The 23732-nt window shown below is 43.4% G+C and overlaps 1 protein-coding gene across 1 annotated transcript in view; it reads right to left on the minus strand.

Moving 5' to 3' along the window:
• Positions 1-23732, minus strand: part of VPS53 (VPS53 subunit of GARP complex) — a 296463-nt gene that overhangs the window by 179307 nt on the left and 93424 nt on the right. The gene's annotated exons all lie outside the window — the stretch shown is intronic.

Here is a 23732-nt window from a genome sequence, read left to right on the forward strand (position 1 = left end):
CCCTCCTCTGCCACATTTGGCACTTTTTGGAGGGGAGCGAGTACTTGGTTTTGACAGGTATCTGCTCCCGCTTCTGGTCAGATTGCTGCCCCCCCACCTGCAGCTTTCTGGGACACGTCACAGGTCCCAGAAGACTGTGGGTTTATTTACAAAGCACAGTGCAGCTCTTACATGCACAGTAGGAAACCGGCTGATATTAGACTGCAAGGCCTCACTGCCGGTTTCCATTACTTGAGATGCCGACGCCTGTACCTGAAGTGGACTGAAGAATCCGCTCACGTGTGGACTTTGCTGGATCCCTGGACAGGTAAGTGCCTCTAAATTTAAAGTCAGCAGATACAAATATTGACTACTGCAGCTGCTGACTTTTAATACGTTGAGGGGAGATTGGAGCTCCTCTTTAACAGCAATAGAGAAAAAATCAGGTCTCGTCTCTTGCAAGAAAGGGCTGCAGTGTCAGTTGTGTGAGGGCTGATTCCCATAAGAACAGACCGCTGCTGGAGCGCTTTACCAGTCTGGCAGCGGTTTGTTACTGTGGTAGAGGGCAGTGTGGTGTGCGATTTGGTGGACTACACATCTCCTTTTTGTTTTTTTCCTCACTTAACTTTATCTGAAGTGTGCAAAAGTACAGTACACTATACTGTACAGTACAGAAGCATAATGCATTGCACTCATGTACCGTAACACACGATCCTGTACGATGTGCTGAGATAAAATTCAGCATGTCCACATTTTATTTGTGAGCGATTGGTCTATCCGCCCAAATACAGCGCTTGCTTGGTGTTAAATCTAAACCAACACTCAAGTGATTATAAAGTGCAATAGTGTTAAATAGTGTTAAATAGTGTTAAATACAATTTATAGTATTGGTAAAAGTAAATGTAAGAAAGCTAAATAATTTTCGGATCAAAATCAATTCCTGTGGATAAAAACGTGCATAAATCTTGAAAAAATAAAATAAATAAATAGTATAAGTAGTGATGGTGATAATAAATATAAAATATAATTGATGTCCTTTAAAAATAATTGTCCAAAGTTCATACAAAGTGCTCCAATTCAAACTTGATAATTAAAATCAGTTATTCCTTGTCCCAAATAGGTAATATGGTTGGGTCACTTACCAAATGATGTAGGTACTGAATGCCGTACGGCACCAGAACCAATCAGGCTTAGTAAGCCCCCTGGGCTCAACGGATCTCCTCGAGATGTTATCCCATGGGCTGGCAACAGTCCCTCAGGCTTCCGTATTATACGATCCGATTCGATATGGGGGAGAGAGAAGAATGCTCGAGATAGTGAAGTATTTGAATTAAAGGTGATTTTATTTACCCTTATAAGGGTTTTAAGCATTAAAAGTGTTCCAGACGTTTAGCATTGGTGGTCAGCGGTGCGGTGCGGGCTGCACGTCCTCTCGGAACTAGCTTCCGGCTTGCGGTCCAAACAGCGTAACGTACCCACGCTATGCGTTCCAAGCTAACGCATTTCGTCACTTCCAGTGACGTCTTCAGAGCTCCGGATCGTATAATACGGAAACCTGAGGGACTGTTGCAAGCCCATGGGATAACATCTCGAGGAGATCCGTTGAGCCCAGGGGGCTTACTAAGCCTGATTGGTTCTGGTGCCGTACGGCATTCAGTACCTACATCATTTGGTAAGTGACCCAACCATATTACCTATTTGGGACAAGGAATAACGGAGATTTTAATTATCAAGTTTGAACTGGAGCACTTTGTATGAACTTTGGACAATTATTTTTAAAGGACATCAATTATATTTTATATTTATTATCACCATCACTACTTATACTATTTATTTATTTTATTTTTTCAAGATTTATGCACGTTTTTATCCACAGGAATTGATTTTGATCCGAAAATTATTTAGCTTTCTTATATTTACTTTTACCAATACTATAAATTGTATTTAACACTATTTAACACTATTGCACTTTATAATCACTTGAGTGTTGGTTTAGATTTAACACCAAGCAAGCGCTGTATTTGGTCGGATAGACCAATCCCTCACAACTACCTCACTATTTTTATACAGCAGCTGCTACTTCACATATTTATTTATTCATTAACCACTTTACCACCGGAGGATTTTGCGGTCTTACGTCCAGGCCACTTTTTGCGATTCGGCGCTGTGCGACTTTAACTGACAATTGCGCGGACGTGCAACGCCGTACCCAAATAAAATTTACGTCCTTTTTTCCCCACAAACAGACCTTTCTTTTGGTGGTATTTGATCACCCGTGCGATTTTTACTTTTTGCGCTATAAACAAAAAAAGAGCGTTTATTTTGAAAAAAATAACAATATTTTTAACATTTTTTTATATGAAATTCCCCCCCCCCCCCCCAAAAATGTAAAAATCAAAATGTTTTTAAATTTTTGGCCAATTTGTTTTCTGCTACCTATGTTTGGTAAAAAAAAAAAATCCTAATAAGCGTATTTTGATTGGTTTGCGCAAAAGTTATTGCGTTTACTAACTAAGGGAAAGATTTCTGTCATTTTTGGTGTTTTTTTTTAACGAGTAATGGCGGCGATCTGCGATTTTTTTTGCGGGATTGCGACGGACAGATCGGACCCTTGACTGACATTTTTGACACTTTTGGGGGTACCAGTGACATTACTGCAGTAATCAGTGCTATATATATGCACTGTTACTGTAAAAATGACACTGGCAAGGAAGGGGTTAATTTTATTGGAGAGGGAGGGGTTAATGTATGCCTGGTGCTTACTAACGTGTGTGGGGGGAGGTGACTGAGTGAGTCAGGGACAGAACGCATGTTCAGCTATGCTGAACACTGCAATCTGTCACTCCCTGTCACTTAGGAGATCCGCCCGGATACTGAAGAAAGGAAAGACACTGCTCCAGGTGTATAGTGTGTGGTGATTGCCAGGAGATAGGATATCCAGTAGAGTGCTGGCCCCGGCCCGCCTCCGTGGGAACACTTGTAGGAAAAAATTAGCCGCACATCCAGGGATTCCAATAGGTTTCAAATACCTTTATTTCCAAAAGTTGCAAATGATGACACCAAAGACACCAGCATGAAGTCTCGTAGACGCGTTTCACACATACATCTTGTGCTTAATCATTGATTAAGTAATGATTAAGCACAAGATGTATGTGTGAAACGCGTCTACGAGACTTCATGCTGGTGTCTTTGGTGTCATCATTTGCAACTTTTGGAAATAAAGGTATTTGAAACCTATTGGAATCCCTGGATGTGCGGCTAATTCTTTTCCTATAGGAGATCCGCCCGCTCTGTTTACACAGGCGGGCAGATCTCCAAACTAGATTCCCCGACGATCGGGGAAGAGCAGCGGCGATCGCCGCCGCTCCTCCCCTGGCCCGACTCCCGCTGTGACTGAAAACAGCGGGAGCGCGCCTCAGGCGGCGCGCAAGCGCCGCCTACAGGGGGAGGAGTCCAGCGACGTAGTACTACGTCGCTGGACGATAACGAACCACTTTACCGCAGTACGGTCAACGTGACCGGTCGGCAAGTGGTTAATATTAGATTGCACCTTACCCTATTCACCTTTTTCCAGTGGTGCGTGGAAATACTAGTATATTTTGCACCATCATGTCCACATTTTAGCACAGCTCTGTACTGCGTTGCAGTGTGAATGGGACACATAGGAAACAATCGTTTCCTGTGTGTCCTGTGGTGATAGGCATTTTACAATGTAGTAAAATGCCTGTGACTTGCACAATGTGTGAATTCACCCTAAAGCTCAAAACTTTATGGATGGAAATACAAATCCTTGGCAAGTAAAAAAGCTTTCTTATATTTCCCTTGCCTATACAGTTAATTGCCTGGAGTTCAGCTTTAACAGATGATGAGATAAAATATCAGCCTTGCCGGAGTGCATGGTTCTCAGTCAGTAAGCTGACTCCTAGACTTGCATTGTGAGAAAGAGCAGTAAAGTGCAATCACTGTGCAGAAAGGGAATGAGCAAATAAGGTTGCTTCTTTATAATTTAAAAAAACACACACACAAACACATATACTGTACAGGCGAACTGTGCCTGGACATGATCATATATTCAAAAATAAAAGTCCAAAAATTGCAGCAATCCACACACACACACATATATATATATATATATACACACATATACATATATCACACAATATCTCACAAAAGTGAGTACTCCCCTCGCATTTTTGTAAATAATTTTATTATATCTTTTCATGTAACAACACTGAAAAATGACATTTTGCTACAATGTAAAGTAGTGAGTGTACAGCTTGTATAACAGTGTAAATTTGCTGTCCCCTCAAAATAACTCAACACACAGCCATTAATGTCTAAACCGCTCACAACAAAAGTGAGTACACCCCTAAGTGACAATGTCCAATTTGGGCCCAAAGTGTCAATATTTTGTTTTGCCACCATTATTTTCCAGCACTGCCCTAATCCTCTTGGGCATGGAGTTCACCAGAGCTTCACTGGTTGCCACTGGAGTCCTCTTCCAGTCCTTCATGACGACATCACGAAGCTGGGGGATATTAGAGACCTTGCGCTCCTCCGCCTTCCATTTGAGGATGCCCCACAGATGCTCAATAGAGTTTAGGTCTGGGGACATGCTTGGCCAGTCCATCACCTTTACCCTCAGCTTCTTTAGCAAGGCAGTGGTCGTCTTGGAAGTGTGTTTGGGGTCATTATCAAGTTGGAATACTGCTCTGCGGCCTGGTCTCCAAAAGGAGGGGGATCATGCTCTGCTTCAGTATGTCACAGTACATGTTGGCATTCATGGTTCCCTCATTGAACTGTAGCTCCCCAGTGTCTGCAGCACTCATGCAGCCCCAGACCTTATGCTTGACTGTAGACAAGACCCACTTGTCTTTGTACTCCTCACCTGGTTGCCGCCACACATGCTTGACACCATCTGAACCAAATACGTTTATCTTGGTCTCATCAGATCACAGGACCTGGTTCCAGTAATCCGTGTCCTTAGTCTGCTTGTCTTCAGCAAACTGTTTGCGGGCTTTCTTGTTCATCATGTTTAGAAGAGGCTTCCTTCTGGGACGACAGCCATGCAGACCAATTTGATGCAGTGTGCGGCGCATGGTCTGAGCACTGACAGGCTAACCCCTGATCCCTTCAACCTCTTCAGCAATGCTGGCAGCACTCATATGTCTATTTCCCAAAGACAACCTCTGGATATGACGCTGAGCACGTGCACTCAACCTCTTTGGTCGACCATGGTGAGACCTGTTCTGAGTGGAACCTGTCCTAGTAAACCGCTGTATAGTCTTGGCCACCGTTATGCAGCTCAGTTTCAGAGTTTTGGCAATCTTCTTATAGCCTAGGCCATCTTTATGTGAAGCAACAATTCTTTTTTTCAGATCCTCAGTGTTCTTTGTCATGAGGTGTCATGTTGAACTTCCAGTGACCAGTATGAGAGAGTGAGAGCGAGAACAGCAAATTTAACACACCTGCTCCCCATTCACACCTGAGACCATGTAACACCAACGAGTCACAAGACACCGGGGAGGGAAAATGGCTAATTGGGCCAGATTTGGACATTTTCACTTAGGGGTGTACTCATTTTTGTTGCCAGTAGTTTAGATATTAATGGCTGTGCGTTTAGTTATTTTGAGGGGACCGCAAATTTACACTGTTATACAAGCTGTACACTCACTACTTTACATTGTAGCAAAGTGTAATTTCCTCAGTGTTGTCACATGAAAAGTTAGAATCAAATATTGACAAAAATGTGAGGGGTGTACTCACTTTTGTGAGATTATATATATATATATATATATATATATATATATATGCATATAGCGGTCGTAAAGAGGTTAATTATACATACCAAGGTTATTTTCTGCAGTGTTATCATTTACAGTCTATCTAGCTCATGTGTGGTGTATACTAAAACTAAGGCAGGCCTCTGGTGAGAACGGTCCCAGTTATTAGTTTGCTTAGGTCAGCTCTCAACCAATCTTTCAAACCCTCAAACAGCTGGCGACACAGCAACTAACCATCTAAATAGAGGCTAAGATGGCACTGTTCTCGGCAGACAGGAGGCTTTAGTTCCACTTTAAATATGGCAAAACATTATACAATTTTCTTGTTAAAGTATGTAGTACAAGGGCCTGCCTGATTGGGTACTAATTGAAAGTGTTTTAGGTTTGACCTCATATTTTATGGTTTTGGTAAATCTAAAGGAAAATTGTACAAGAGAATTGTATAATGCATGGGTAGCCTTAGGTGTCATTCACACAGCTTTAAAAAGACGCAATACAAGTGTTTTTCAATAATGGATCTGAACACAGCTGCATTGTTTTCAAGGGAGCCATGCACACAGGTGCGTAAAAAAAAAAAAAAAAACTGCATTCAGATCCGTAACACAGAATCCAATAATCTGCATCCAAGAACATGAGCTTTACACGCTTAGGCATATAAACGCATTCATACGCGTTTTATAAGCACGTAAATTAAATCTAAATAAAAGGGAAAAATAAATTATGATTATGCACTCATACGTATCTTACTGATGATTACATGGGAACCTTTCTCCTAGAACACACATTTAAGGAAATCAGTAAATACTTTACGGCCGTATGAATGAAGCCTGATCAAAGATAAGAATTATTTTTAGCCAGGTTCCTGTAATTTTCAAATCACATTGGACTCAGCTTAAAATAACTGTCACTTTCTGGTTCTTATCCAGGTGTGTAAGCTTTGAGAATGGAGCTTTTTGTCTCCTCAATTTATACAAGGCTCCTCATTAGAGAAAATGGGTTTACATAAATTTCTTTTGCATCCTTTCTGTCCAGGTATAAAGTGATTCCAGACACCTTGGTGGTTCTGTTGACGTACAACAAACAGAATGGTACAACACGTATCTCCAGTGTTAAGATCTGCTCTGCCTCTGCTTTGATCTTTCATTCTTAGCAAGTGCCAAACCTATTTTTCATCCTTGTTCCATGAACCAAGAAAGTCACTAGAGAGGGATTGTTCTGACAAGCTGATCTTACTATTTTTTGAGGCATTTATATTTATTTTAAGCCATTATGTTTTTTTGGCTCTGAACCATTGATCCCACTCTAAAAGGTTAGGACCAAACAAGCAACACTTAGATGAAAAAGATACGGCAGAAACGTCATTGCATTTTACTTTGTTATAAGGACTTGTATGTGAGTTATCCATCATGCACTAACAAGTTATCCATCATGCACTAACAATGTATTTGCCTCATTTATAAAGCATATTCATTTTCATTGTTAGCTGAGGAGTTCAAAACTTCACTATTCACCAGAATATGTTTTTGTTTTCAAGTTAAATGCTAGTTTTTGTCTTTATAGTATAACTAAAAACAAAACTTTTTCTTTATTTTTGAATAGAGTGGAGAGAGATTAGAACACCTGTAATTTTTTATTGCTGTCTGTGCCCCCCCATTAGGGAGATTTATTCTCTATTTGTTCTCGTTACCATTATCATTAAAAGCGAAAATAAAAGAAAATCCCACATTTTTAGTTGTCCACAGAAAAGTAATAGAGAGGAAATCTTCCAATGGGGACACTAGTTCTGGTGACCTGGGGGTCCCCAAGGAATTCCCTTCATTTGCTGAGATTCCCTCTCGCTTCCTGTTTTGGCTATGTGACAGGAAGTGAAGGGAAATCTACCCGATGGGGCACAGACTTACGCTACCCAAAATAACGGAATTTTTGTAAAATCTTACCTGTAAAATTCCTTTCTCTGAGTCCTCCGACAGTCGCCGCCTCCTCTAAGTCATCACTATTTTTTGTTTAATTTCTGTTTATTGAAAATTTTTTCAAGAAAACAAAGAAAAGCAGAACATAGACCATACAATCCGACATTAAATGCGGCAAATAGCCATGTAACAATATCAATGAGTGCATGAATATCTCAGTGCGCTTCAAGTACGCCCAGTCATGAAAAGTCTGAGAAAACATACTGATAGCACAACATCTTGTATCACTAAGTCATCACTATTGAGTATTGTCCACCTATCCGTAGGAATAGCTAGGCATATAGACTTAGTCAAAAGACAAAAGGCATTAGCATATACACACCCACGGGGGCTGTCCCATCTGGTCAATACCCCCCCCCTGCATCACCACTCCCAACTCAGTTTGGTAGCATAGCAGTAGGTAATAAGAACCCCAAAAGAGGGGCGGGGGCGGCGACTGTCGGAGGACTCCGAGAAAGGAATTTTACAGGTAAGATTTTACAAAAATTCCGTTTTCTCTTACGTCCTCCGACAGTCGCCGCCTCCTCCAAGTCATCACTATTGGGATGTCCCAAAGCAGTATAGACATGAGGGGTGGGAGACGCAACCGTAGAAAAGGCAACGCAGTACCCACATCAGAGAAAGGAATCTTACATGCACCGTAAGAACCAACTTGGCAGCAGAAAAAAACAATGCTCAACAGGAGCAACAGCCCAGGAAAGCAAATGCCAACAGCCAGGGACCCAGAGAAAAAAATGCAAGGGTCCATCATGGCACAGCCGCACTGAGAACAAAAGAAGCATCAGCTGATGCCAGAACGTCTACTTTGTAGAACTTGGAAAAAGTGTGCACTGACGACCAAGTCGCCGCCTTGCACACCTGGGTCACCGAGGCCAGATGCCAACAGGCCCAGGAAGTACTCAAAGACCTGGTAGAGTGCGCCTTAACAGGGAAGGGCGGAACTCGTTCCTTCAAGGCATAGGCCTGCTCAATGGTCTGTCTTGGCAATAGTCGCTGCCGATGCAGCCATGCCCTTCCGAGGCCCCTCAGGAAGGACAAAGAGAGAGTCCGCCTTCCGAAAGGATTCCGTAGACTTCAGGTAAACCTTGATCGCCCTGACAACATCCAAGGAATGCAAAGCAATCGCCTTTGGATGCTTAGGCTTTGTACAAAGCGAAGGCAAGACAATTTCCTCATTAAGGTGGAACTCAGTGATCACCTTGGGAAGAAAGGACGGGGGTGTTCTCAACACCACCTTATCCTTGTGAATTATCAAGTAAGGGGAGCGGCAAGACAACGCCGCCAGCTCCGACACTCTGCGAGCCGAAGTGGTCGCCACAAAAAAGCAACCTTTTTCGACAGCAGAGGCAACGATATCTCCCTGATATTTTCAAAAGGAGCACGCTGCAACGCGGACAGGACCAAGTTCAAGTCCCATGGAGGTAAAGGCTCCTTCCTAGGAGGAGCCAAATGTCGCACACCTTGAATGAATGTGCGTACCAAGGAATGAGACGCCACAGGGCGTTGGAAAAGGACCGCCGGTGCTGACACCTGGCCCTTTATAGTGGTCAGCGCCAGGCGCTGATCCACTCCAGACTGGAGGAAAGCCAAGATTCTCGACACTGAGTAAGAACGAGGGGAAAACCCCCTTGACTCACACCAGGTGAAGTAGGCTTTCCAGGTACGGTAATAGATCTTACCAGAGGAAGATTTCCTAGCCTTGATCAGGGTAGGGATAACCTCAGAAGATAGACCCTTGTCCTTCAAGACCTGGGTCTCAACAGCCAGGCCGTTAAAGCCAGCGACTGTAAAGCAGGATGGAAGATCGGACCCTGAGACAGGAGATCTTCCCGCAGAGGCAGACGCCACGGAGGCGCCGCTGCTAGGTGAACAACGTCGGCGTACCAAGACCGGCGAGGCCAGTCCGGCGCCACCAGAATCACCATGTGCGGTTCCGAGACCAATCTGCGAAGGAACCGGTATAGTAACTGAATCGGAGGAAAGGCGTACATCAGACGATACTGATGCCAAGGGGCCACCAACGCATCCGAGGCGTCCGCCAACGGGTCGCGAATTCTTGCCACGAACCTTTCCACCTTTCGCTTTAGCCGGGATGCGAACAGATCCACGTCTGGGGATCCCCACTTCGCACACAGCATCTGAAAGACCTCCGGGTGTAAGGACCATTCCCCCTGGTCCAGGGTCTGGCGGCTCAGATAGTCTGCCTGCCAATTCTCCACACCCGGAATGTGGACCGCCGAAATCGCCGAGACATGAGTCTCGGCCCAAGACAGGATGTCGGTCACCTCCCGGGCCGCTCGAGCATTCCTGGTGCCCCCCTGGTGGTTGATGTAAGCCACTGCGGTGGCATTGTCCGTCTGCACGCGAACAGGCAGGCCCTGGAGACGGTCCGACCACTGGAAGAGACAGAGTTTTATCGCTCGTAGTTCCAGCACATTTATCGGGAGGGAGGATTCCTCCTCCGACCAAGTGCCCTGGGTAGACAAAGTGCCCAGGACTCCACCCCAGCCCGACATGCTGGCATCCGTGGTAACCACTGTCCACTCCAACGGGCGGAAGGACTTGCCTTCCGCCACCGACGGGGACTGGATCCACCACAGAAGAGCCAATCTGGTCGGGCGACTCAAGGAGACCTCCAGATCCAAGGACTGAGGAAGTCTGTCCCACCTGGCCAGGATCTCCGTCTGGAGTGCCCTTGTGTGGAACTGGGCAAAGGGAATTGCCTCGAAGGCCGACACCATCAAACCCAGGCCCCGCATGCAGGCCCTGAGTGACGAGGACGGGTTGTCCCTGAGGGATCGGATTTCGTCACGCAAAGTCCGGAGCTTGTCCTCCGGCAAGAATACCTTTGCCTGAGCAGAGTCCAGAACCATTCCCAGATAGGGAAGGCGAATCGACGGAGACAACGCTGATTTTTGAACGTTGATGGTCCACCCGAACTCCTGGAGCGTCTGTACCGTGATGGACAGATCACGCAGAAGGTCCTGACTGGCACGCGATCTCAGAAGCAGATCGTCCAGATACCCCAGGACCGCAATGCCCTGGGCCCGCAGCAGGCCCAGAACCGGTGCCAACACCTTGGTAAATACCCTGGGTGCTGAAGCGAGACCGAACGGTAACGCCACAAACTGGTAGTGGTCCTCCGCGATAGCGAACCGAAGGTACCGCTGATGACCCTCGAAAATGGGGATGTGCAGGTACGCATCCTTCAGATCGAAGCCAGGAATTCTCCTGGACTCAAGGAGGCCACAACCGAACGGAGAGACTCCATTTGAAACTTCCGAACACGCACGAAGCGGTTCAGCGCTTTTAGGTCCAGAATAGGACGCACTTTGCCCTCCTTCCTGGGCACAGTGAACAGATTCGAATAAAACCCCCGAAACCTGTCCCGATGAGGCACCGGGACAATCACCCCCTGAGCAAGCATGTCCTGCACCGCTTGATGCAAGTCCTGCAGACGCCCCAGAAGCAGCTGGAGATTGGAGGGAAAGAATCTGTCCGCCGGCCTTTGCGATCGGCGGGGGAGAGGGAGAAAGTCAGGCGGCTTGTGTAAACAAGCTGCCTGTCATTCTCCCCTGTGTATGAAGGATGATCATACGGTTCTACTATGTAGAACCGTTGATCACTCCTCATACATCTGAAGCCACAGCCAATTACAGTAGAAAGCACGCCCCTAGGGACACACATGGCCCCTCCCTTTCAAAAAAAAGTTAACCCCTTCACTGCCAGTGTATTTTTACAGTAACAGTGCATATGTATAGCACTGATTACTGTAGAAATGTCACTGGTAACCCCAAAAGTGTCAAAAATTTCAGTCAAGGGTCCGATCTGTCCGCCGCAATGTCGCTGTACCGCAAAAAAAAAAATCGCAGATCGCCGCCATTACGCGTTAAAAAAAAACAACAAAAATGACATAAATCTTTCCCTTTGTTAGTAAACGCGATAACTTTTGCGCAAACCAATAAAAATACGCTTTTTGCGATTTTTTTTACCAAACATAGGTAGCATAAAACAAATTGGCCGAAAATGTTAAAAAATTTTGATTTTTACATTTTTTTTTGTGGAATTTCATATAAAAATATGTGAAAAATATTGCTATTTTTGCAAAATTGACGCTCTTTTCTTGTTTATAGCGCGTGATCAAAAAATCGCACAGGTGATCAAATACCATCAAAAGAAAGCTCTGTTTGTGGGAAAAAAAGGACGTCAAATTCGTTTAGGTACAGCGTCGCACGACCGCGCAATTGTCCGTTAAAGTCACGCAGTGCCGAATCGCAAAATACCCCCTGGTCGTTTAGCAGCCAAATCCTCCGGGGCTTAAGTGGTTAACAGTGTAATGGAATTCCGCTGGGGAGGGAAAAACCTGCGCAGACTTGCGGGTCCTGTGCGTCCCAAATGAGGACACAACGCCCGGAGGACAGGGCTCATCCTCTAAATGTAAGGTTTCCTTAACAGAAACAATCAACTCATCCATGGTCGCCCGTTCTTCGGGTGACCCTGGGGAGGATGTATCAACACCCTCCACCTCAGCCTCCCTCTCAGACCCCTGGGGGGTCCAAGGATGAGCGGGACCCTGAAAAGGGCACGCTTGCAGCAGCATCCATATCCCCATCTGAATCAGAAGAGAGAGACAGCCTTGGCCGTTTTCTCGCAGCCCGTTCAGACATCAGCATTTCCATATTTGCCACCAAAGTCGCAACCACAGCAGCCAGATCAGGTCGCAGCGGGGCCACAGGAGAACTGGGGCCCCCCACTAAAGCTGGAGGAAACTTGCTTTCCTGAGAATCCATGGCTCAAGATAATAAAAAACTACAGTGCGAAAAAGTAGTGTACTGTCCCTTTAAATAGCGCTGCGGAGTGCGCAGCCCACCGCTACTGTCACAGCTATGAAGACCCCCAAAAGGAGAAAAGAAACTGAGCCAGAAGCAGTATGCAGAAGAAGACAGAGAGATACACTGCAGAGCCCGCAGATCGTTGCTACCTGTGCCTGTGCTGTCTGAGAGGAAGAGGAAATGCTGCTGGAGGGGGCTGGCCATAAGCCAGACCCCAGGGAAAATGGCTGCCCCATAGGGATGCATAGGAGGCTACACCAAGATGGCCGCCGACATGCGGCCGAACCGATCGTTCCACCGCCCACAAAATGGCGGCAGATGCCGCCAAAATGAGCTGTATACTCGCCCCAGAGGGGCTATACGCTCGTGCATAGTAAAAAACATGGCGGACCACGCGATTTTTCCCCCGCAGCGGTCGCCGCACAACACACAAGTCTGTACCCCCAAACATGCACCTAAGGTGACACTGGGACAGGGACCCCCGGCAAACAGAGATCTGCACACAGCGAACCCCGCAGGGATCGCACAGGGAGTCACACAGGCACAGACATGGGGACACACAGCAACACAGACTGCCACCCCAGGCAGAGGCCCCACACAGAAAGTACTTACCTGTACCCAATGGCGTGGGGGAGCCTCTATGCACGGATAAACCTCTGTCCTCATCTGTCAGGGAGTGCCGTGAGCCAGGGACATGACGCTGCAGTATCGCAGACAAGTCCTGTGAGGTAGCCACCTCACGGCTGCATCCCTGCAGCGAACAAGGATGGGTTGTTCTTAATGCCAGGGCGAACCATAGCTGAACGCTCGATGGCGGGCTGGGGGTCCATCTGACCCTCTGTGCCCTGGAGAACCAGGGCGGCCAGTCCGAATCCCAGCACCGCATGATCCATCTTCATCCGAAGAATAGACTAACACTAGAGCTGGTAAAATAAACAGCTAGTAAAGTGAGAAAAAAAAAACTGACATTTAAAAGAAAATCAAATAAAAGATTTAGGAAGGCTGAGACTGAAGCCCCAGCACAAGGTAGCCTGACTATTCCTAAGCTAGGCAAACTAAAACTGTGTTGGGAGTGGTGATGCAGGGGGGGTATTGACCAGATGGGACAGCCCCCGTGGGTGTGTATATGCTAATGCCTTTTGTCTTTTGACTAAGTCTATATGCCTAGCTATTCCTACGGATAGGTGGACAATACCCAATAGTGATGACTTAGAGGAGGCGGCGACTGTCGGAGGACGTAAGAGAAAAAAAGTTTTCCTATAATTCTAATTTAAAAGTGCTAGCAAACCTCAGAAATGAAAATCTGAACAAAGCATACCTTCATACAGGGTGCATTTGTCTCAATTAAGAGCTCTAGGTGTCCATTCACACTTGTGCAACTTATAAATCATGTGATTTCTATTGCAGCTTTACAGTGAGACTTGACGGGAATTTGGATAAGTGTGACTTTGTTAGGACTTTAGCTTTGACCAATGTGATCGCTTTGGTTGTACTCTACAAAATCGCTAGGCATGTACAGAACAGAAAAATGTGTTTAGTTTCATTTGGTTTCTACACTTTCTTATAATTTCCAAATGCTTTGAGTCAGTTAAACCTGCGAAAAAATGATAAAAAAAAAAAAAAAAAATATGGCGTGGGGTCCCCTCAAAAATCTATACCAGACCCTTATTCAAGCATGCAAACCGACAGGTCAGGAAACGAGCGAGCATCCCAGAACCATAACCAGGCCACACTCCCTTAAAGAGGCCTCACCCCGCCCCCCTTGTGACATCATCGACCGAGGGCATGCAAGGTCGGTGATGTCACAAGGAGGAGGGGGACACCCAGTGATGTCAACGGGTGGTCCCACCCAAGTTATTTAAGAGTTATCAGATGGCAGGAGCTTTTGTGAGGACCGGAGGTTTGTTTTTTTGGGTCGGCGGTGGGGTCGTAATCGACGATGGATCTACACCAGGGAACCATTTTTTTTTTAATAAAGACATTGTCAAAAACTGCCTACTGTCATTTATTACACTATAGTTTTTTAGGTGAATGAGTAGGGGTACTATGTACCCGATGCTCATTCACATGGGGGGCAGGATCTAGGGGCCTTCCAGATTCCGATAAGCCCCCCACCCGTAGATGCCCACAACCACTGACCAGGGTTGTGGGGAAAGAGGCCCTTGTCCCCATCAACATGAGGACAAGGTGCTTTGGGGTGGGAGGCAGAGAGGTGCACTCGCTTGTCCCCCTCCTTTCCTGACCTGCATGCTTGGAAGCAAGTGCCTGGTATAGATGGGGGGGGGCAATACATTTTTTTCCATTTATTTTTCATTACTGGTATTCCTTTTCCTTTCTTTAATCTAATGTTTTACAATTGCCAATTCACCAAGCTTTATGAAATCTTTAAATAAAAATGAACCTGAAAGTGTCTGGGGAGAAGTCCGAAACGCAACTATTAATCAATATATTAGCCAACAAATGTGCCAATTTGGCATCCAATGTTGAGATCAAGAAAGGGCTTATGTTCTTTTCTTTTGTTTCACATTTCCCCACATTTTCAAATAGCTGAACAGCTTTGAAAACCACAAACACTTTTTGCTTAGTCTACCAGAAATTTAAGACCAGGACTGGCAACGTGCAGCTTAAAAAGGGGCTGAGACAGCTGGTCTTTTTTGACTTGTGGTACAGTAGTTATATCTCAGTTAAAATATTTTCCAGGTCATTTTAAATATTTTAAATGTCCATTTAACCTTTTTAGGTTCCAGAAACAGCTCCAAAATAATAAGGTATAGTTCAGTTAAAGAAGAAATAGAAGTATTTTCTAACTAGCAGGGCTAAGCTGGAGCACAGGCAATATCTGTTGTTCTTGCAGCCCTACTCTGGTAGCTAGTCCTGCTATACACAGAAAAAGATTTTTACGGTCCCATTCTCACCTGTGCAATTTGTGTGTTTTAGGTGCAGCACGTAAAGAAAAAAAAAATCCCAGTGCATCTTCATCAAAATGCATTTTCTATAGAGTTTTATTGGTAATGCGCCTGAAACACAATGCATTAAACGCGTTTACACGGTCAGAAATGGCAGGAGGTAAATTATGTTGTAGAATAACCAGAGAGCTTATGTTAGGCAGAGATGCAGCCTTAGGCCGACCTTAGACCACCGGTTGCACGATTGCAGAAATTTGCACGATTCCCCTATCAATACAGACAGCGCTGACAGGGAAGCGTTAGCGAATGAGGAAAGCTGTCCCCACCAGGAGAAGAGGAGATTATTGCTAGTGATCGATCAACTTCGTACATTCAACCTGCCCAATAATTGTTTGAATCTCAGGCCTTGGGTGTAGTGAAAAAAAAAAATTGTTAGGACAAAGCATGTGTCATAGGAAAGTAGAGCTCACAATGCAGGCAGAAAATACAGTTCCTTTTATTCCGCACTATTTGTCCCATACCTAGGGCCAATTCCACCATTGTGAACTAACATACTGGAAATCAATGACCTGTTACCACCTTTATGTGTTTCTTTGTATCCTATCATCAGCTTAAACTGGAAACTTAATAGTCAATCTATATAGCTTGTGTATTTAAAGTTTCACATACACTATCTGAATGCACCGCTCTTGTTCTCTAGACCTGGTGCATTTCTGATGCTTATTAGTGCTAGTGTCATAGCAATTTAAAAAGCAAACCGGTCGCTCAAAAAAACTTTAAAAAAACTCCTTGCCAAAAAAGAAGAATCTTAATACTTAAATCATCGGAGGGTGGCAAGTGTTGGATCTGTGCATTATGGCAACAACCAAAAGGTAGAACAATACACATCCAGGAGGGGATAAGCCAAAAAAAAAAAAAAAACACCCAAGACTCCTTAACCACCAAAAAACTCTTAACCACTCCCCCCACGTAGGACATCATATGACGTCCTGGACTTTTAACGGTTATACAGGGATGATGCCTGCAGTTACAGGCATCATTGCAATATTGTTTTTTTTTATTGCTAGCGATTCTCTTTGATGTAAAATACACCCTAGTTGCTAATTAGCCACTAGATTGCTTTTACAGACCGACCCCTTCTCTGCCGCCCTCTGGTGCCTCCCTGGGCTCTCCCTTCCCGATTGGGAGCCCGGCACTGAAGCCGGTGGTTCAAACAGCTTACCATAGAGGGGATCGGGGACCGGAACTTACCTGATCATCTCTATGGTATTAGAAACCGGAAGAGAGACAAGTATTTAGTCACTTCCGGTTTATGTCTTCTGTTTATCGGCTATTGTTGGTTAGTAAAAGCATCAGATCAGACCGATTTTGGTCTGATCCGATGCAGTTAAGGGCAGACGAGACATTTGGGGTATAAAAGACCCCAGATGTCTCAGTAAATAGGAACTGTCACTGCTGATTGTTGTCACAAGGGATGTTTACATTCCTTATGTCAGCATCAGCAATAAAAGGGATAAAAAAAACATTTTCTAAAGAGACCGTGAAAAAAAATAAAATCTAAGAAAATAAATATTAAAATATAAAATTTTTTTTTAAAGCACCCCCGTCCCACCGTACTAGCACACAAAGGTTAACGCATGCGAACATACGTAAACGCCAATCATACCACACATGTGAGTAAAACTACGAGGCTTGTATACCAATGCCAGAAGCCGGGCTAACAAGCTGGGAGAGCTGGAGCTGCTGATGTTTGAGGAGGACTTAGATTTTGTGGGGATAACTGAGACTTGGTTTGACAGCTCTCATGACTGGATGGCAACCATTCAGGGGTATTCCCTTTATCGCAGAGATAGAGAAGGTAAAAAAGGGGGAGGGGTATGTCTGTATATTAAGAACAATATACAAGTCAATATATATGTTCTGTGTACTATTTTTTGGTAACACTCCTCCTAATGAAGCCATTTTCAGATTTTTTATGTAATTTTTATAAACTTTTAATGAAAACTTTTTAGAAGCTTTAAAGAGATCTGTAGTTGCACCACAAAGGTCCAAGAATTGTTTGAGTTTGGTGATAGTGGTGCCATTTTTTATACTTCATATCTCCTTACCCAGTAACATCATGCAAAAAAAAAAAAAACCAAAATGGTAACCTGTAAAGTCTTTTAACCACTTAAAGACCGGAAGGTTTTACCCCCTTAATGACCAGGCCATTGTTTGTGATATGGCACTGCGTTACTTTACAGTGGTTGTAAACCCCTAAGTACTGTTTGTACCTATAGGTAAGCCTATGATAAGGCTTACCTATAGGTACTGTAAATATCCTCTAAACTTTCACCGTTTAGGAGATATTTACATTGCATGCAGCCGATGGCGTCATCAACGCATGCGCTCTTGAAGGAACGGCCGCCCGTGCCATTTCTTCAGAGCCCAGTGCGGTACCTGGTGATGTCATGTGGCTCTGGTCAGTAGCACAGCCGGAGTCCGCAGACCCGGAAGGAAGACCAGCCAGGATGGATGCGGCCTCCAGTGGGGACAACGCGGGCTTCATTTGCAGGCAAGTGTCACATTATGCATTTAGTGAAAATTAAGTAGAGAGTGGGTCTCTGTCTACAAAATTCTGGCATAGTCCCCTGAGAGTAGGAAAATATGTAAATATATCCAGGTCTGGCAGAGAAAGGGAAATGATGAGAGCGAGAAAGGGAGGGGGAAGGGGAAATGCCAGTAGATCCTTGAAATGGGGATTTAAATGTGCCTGAAATACCAAGAAACCAAAAATAAAAAAATATATACAAATTGTATTTAATAATACAAAGGATAAAATGACAGTTAAAAATAACAGGTCAGAATTATTGTACGTTGAGCATCATATCATATGGCAGGTGGATAGATGTGTTTCGCTCAAAAGAATGAGCTTCATCAGGATCCAAATATGTGTATGCACCTTCACAAAGTAAAACCTTGTAATAAACAATAATATATGATAAATATTGAGACAACATGTCCACTTCAGACAGTATACATATTTAACATTAAAACACATTACATTGTATATGAACATCAGAAAAAAAACATGTATTAAAAGAATCTCCCTGCCAAAAAAAAAGAATTTAATACATTTTATTTTTTTGTCGCTTGTTTCTCTCATGCTCTCCCCATTGCTGATGTTAATATACAATGTAATGTGCCTGCTGTACCATGTACTTGTATGAAAAAGTGTCTGGTTCTCTTTGTATTCCCTCTGTGTGAAATCCCTGCTGTTCCTGCTAGTCCCCTTGCTTTTCTATCAAAAACTAGCCACACTAACCAGAAGAGCACACCGTGGTCACTTCTCTAGCTATGCTAGGAACTCCGGGTGCTCTCCTCCAATTATCAAACTTGTGCTGACACACCCTCCCTGCACAAACCATTTACCAGCAAGCTAAGTGTACTGCGGTTTCTCCACCCCTGCTCTTATTCAACTGAGAACAGAGTAAATTTGATCATTTATAAAAAAAAAAAAAAAGAATTTTTTATTTTTTTATAACATAACTATATTTATATTTTAAACGGAATAGGTTGATTTACAAGGTGAGAGTTTACATACACTTTAATCAAACAAGTTTTAAATGCGATACACCAAAATTAAAAAAATGCATGCCAAGATCACTTCCCAGACAGGCAGACGGTTGGTCTGTGTCTGCTCAGCTTATGCAAAGCTGACACAGACACAACCCACTCTCCTCTATGGATGGTTGGATGTAAATGAACCACGTGTATGTTTACACCAGACTGCCATCAGATATGATCCATCAGAGGGATGGAGAACCGATCCACATCCGTCTGTTTTTAGCGGATAGGATCCGATCGTATGTTAGCAAATAAAAAGACACGTCTGTTTACCCCCGCTACTTTATAAAGGAGACTGGGAGGTCTAATTTGACAGGCAGACCTGATTGGTCTGCTAGTATGTAAGGGGCCTGACAGTATTTAATTTGTTGACTTAAAGTGTTTGTTACCCCAACACTTCATATTCCTGTACTTGTATGAAAAAGTATCCTGTTCTCTGGTTATTGCTTCCTTTGTGTGAAATCCCTGGTGTTCCTACCAGTCCCTCTGCTTTCCTATTAATAACTGACCACACTAAGCAGGAGAACACACTGTGGTCAGTTCTCCAGCTATTCTGGGAACTCAGCCTCAACCCTCCAATGATCAGACTTGTCCTGACACGCCATCCCTGCATAGTCTCCCACTGGAAAGCTCAGTGTCCTGTTGCTTCTCCTCCCCCAGCTCTTCTGCAGCTGAGAACAGAGGGCATGTGATCACTTATAAAGAAAGGAGAAAAAGTTATTTAGAATTGTTTTTATATCTACACAAAAATGTTTTGCCTTTCATTCCTGTTTGAAACTGAATAGGTTTTTTTTTTTTTTTACAAGGTGATCGTGTACAATCACTTTAAGAAATGTTAACCTAAGAAATAAAAATCGGACATGGTACAGTGGCTAGGATTTTAAAGTGGAAGTTCACTCTCTCAATCAAGATGGACTTTTAATCCTTATGCTGCAAGCATTAGTAAATAGATAGGAAAGTATATCATATTAACATCATTACTTGTTTTAGTCTTATTTTTTTTACATTTCTTCAGATACATCTTGGTTTTCGTGCCTAGGCAAATGATGCCATACATCCCAGGAATCTTCAGGGGGTAGAAGGGAAGGAGGGGTTGTGTTAGCTAAGCACACTCTCCTTAATGCATGCCTGAGCTAAGGGCAAATTAATTTCAATTAAAGCGGAGTTCCACCTAAAACAAAAAAAAAAAGAATACATAAAAATACCCCCGGGACAGCCAGGGCTAGTGCATTCCACAATGGATAGCCTCTGAACTGTCCGGGTTGCACGTACCTTTTAGAAGAAATACTTACCTTGAAAATGTATTGTCCAGCGCTGCCATCTCAGGTGTAGGCAGCTGAAGCCAGAGCGATCCTCTTCTGCATCCTCTTCTGTCCTCTTCAGTCCCACGATGCATCAGCATGCCCAGAAGCAGTTTAGCAAGGTATGACGCGCCTGCACCGGAACTGACGTCGGGGCCGGTGCAGGCGCATTGATTCCTGGGAGCGATGAGGTTCAGCTCCCAGGAATCATTGCAAGCCAGGAAGTGACGACTCGCCGTGGCCTCCGAGGGAGGAAGAGGAAGTAAGATAAGTATATTATCTTCTAAAACAAGGTAAGTAAAAAAAAAAAAATTGCGATTATCCATTTGTTTTTCAGGTGACCCGGAGCAAGAAGATGGACCGAAGTTAAATTTTAGGGTGGAACTCCACTTTAAGTAAATGCTACATGAATATCTTTTCCCTTCTCATGATGGCCACGGCCTAGAAATGCTAAGGGTTTTTTTTCAAAGTGATTTCTCAGCATAATAAAGCATGGAGACCAGGATGGATGGATGAGTTTGCTTTAAATATTAAAAATTAATTAAATATAGTTTTCAGTTTGTGGTACCAACATGTAGTGTAGTTCCACTTTAAATATCACTCAGAAAAATAAGAAATGTTCATGTTATGAACTTAAATTGAAGCCTAAATATAGAAGGTTGCATTATGTTCATGACATAAAATATAGACATACAGCATGTAAAGTCTGGGCACCATCATCATGATAAAGCGTAGGCCTAATGGGATTGCAGCTAGATTATGAAGTGTTAAATATGTGTGCCATTAAATGGGAGTGCATTCATAAACAGGACAATAACCAATTTTAGTTGTTGTCAGTGAGGGAAATGAGAAGCAACAGCCCAAAAGTCTATTTATTCTGGCTTTAACAAGATGTATTTCCTTATTCTGAATGCTGGAGATGTAAGCAATGTGCAGGGTGTGCCTTTCATTTCCGTGCAAATCATGATTCTTATCACAACCAGATGGAGCGGTTATCAAAACATAAACATCAGGAAAGAGGCTTCACAAAGACACAACTAAAAATATCAGAGTTAAACAATCCATCATGGTCTCCATTGGCATTTGAAATAAGATGCCATCTGAATTCCCATCAATCCTCCATTGATCAGGACCTGCTCTAGTGTGCCGCGTCTCCAAATGTTTCCACAGATTACATAGTGACGCATAGTGGAAATGTTCTATAAATGGACGAGGAAAATTACATAGTTCGACCAAAATTAAATCCAACAAAGAATATTTTTTTAGAGAAATTAAATAGATGTAAACTAGGGAATGTACTTGCAAACTAAGCTAATAAAAAAGCATTAGTATATGCAAGATTGTCATCATATTAGAGAAAGCGGCAAAGTACTCGTGGGAATATTTAAAAGTGATCTGATTACGAATAAATCCTACAGATTCCTGCATAGCCATGTGTGTCTCTATGCAACAACATGTTTTCATGATGATCCCATCCTATACTGGAATGATAGGCTATTGACTAAATCTTCTAATATTGCCTGTGGGCTTCAAAAGAACTCTGTGGGATATGACCAATAATCACACAGTCCTGTGGAAATCACAGGTATTACAATGGAGTATATAAATTTCAAATTAACGTTTAAATGTTTATATAGTTAGGTCTATATATATTTGGACACAGGCACAATTGTAGATTTTTTCAGGTAATTACCAAAACATATTCAAGCTATAGTTATATAATGGATATGAGCTGAAAGTGCACACTCTTAGGTTTAATTTGAGGGTATGTACATCAAAATCTGAGGAAGGATTTAGGAATTACAGCTCTTAAGAATAGCCACCCCCCCCCTTTTCAAGTGTCCAAAAGTAATCAGACAATTTAATCAAAAGCGGTTTCATGGCCAAGTGTGGGCTACTCTGTTATTTCTTCACCAATTAAGCAGGTAAAAGGTCTGGAGTTGATTCTAAGTGTGGTAATCGCATTTGGAATCTATTGCTGTGAACCTACATCATGCATTCAAAGGAGCTGTCCATGCAAGTGAAACAAACCATTGTAGGGTTTCAAAAACAAAACAAATCCATCACAGAGATAGCAGTAACATTAGGAGTGGCCAAATCAACACTTTGGTACATTCTGAGGCGAAAAGAACGCACCGGTATGCTCAGCAACATAACAAGGCCTGGACGTCCACGGAAGACAACAGTGGTGGAGGATTGCAGGATCCTCTCTATAGTAAAGAAAACCATTAACAATATCCAGACAAGTGAAGGACACTCTCCAGGAGGTGGGCATATCATTATCAAAGTTTACAACCAAGAGAAGACTTCACGAGAGCAAATACAGAGGGTTCACCACAAGGTGCAAACCATTCATAAGCCTGAAGAATAGAAAAGCCAGCTTAGACTTTGCCAAAAAACATCTAAAAAGTCAAGACCAGTTCTGGAAAAGCATTCTTTGGACGGATGAAACTAAAATAATCTGTACCAGGATGACGGGAAGAAAAAAGTGTGGAGAAGGCTTGGAACAGCTCATGATCCAAAGCACACATTGTCATCTGTAAAAACATTGTGGAGGCAGTGTGATGGTGGGGGCATGCATGGATTCCAGTGGCACTGGGTCATTGTTGTTTATTGATGATGCGACAGAAGACAGAAGCAGCCACATAAATTCTGCAGTGTTTAAAGACTTACCATATATAGCCCATATACAGCCAAATGCAGCAAAGTTGATTGGACATCGCTCCACAGTACCGATTGACAATGATTCAAAACACACTGAAAAAGCAACCCAGGAGCTTTTGAAGGAAAAGAAGTGGAATATTCTGCAATGGCAGAGTCAATCACCTGATTTAAACCCAATTGAGCATGAATTTCACTTGCTGGAGGCAAAACTAAAGGCAGAAAGACTCACACACAAAGAAAAACTGAAGACAGCTGCAGTTGGAGCCTGGCAAAGCATCAGAAAGGAGGAAACCCAGTCTTTGGTAATGTCCATTGGTTCCAGACTTCAGGCAGTAATTGCCAGTAAAAGATTCTCAAGAAAATATTAAAAATGAACATTTTATGATTATATTCATTTTTTCAATTACATTTGAGCCTCTAAAAATGAGGAGACTATGTATAAAGATGGTTACAGTACCTAAAAATTGCACTTGATATTTATGTTCAACACCTTGAATTAAAGCTGAAAGTCTGCACTTCAAATTCATTTGGATTGTTTGCTTTTAATTTTATTCTGGTGGCATACAGAGCCAAAAGTATGAAAATTTTGCCTGTGTCCAAATATATATGGACCTAACTGTATATTTCAAGTACCAGGTCAAAAAATGGGCCACAGCCTGAGTAATAAATCTTGTCTACTGCCAGTACTAAG

The sequence above is a fragment of the Pelophylax lessonae genome (assembly GCF_965119305.1).
Source record: "Pelophylax lessonae genome assembly, chromosome: 2".
Lineage (NCBI taxonomy): Eukaryota > Metazoa > Chordata > Amphibia > Anura > Ranidae > Pelophylax > Pelophylax lessonae.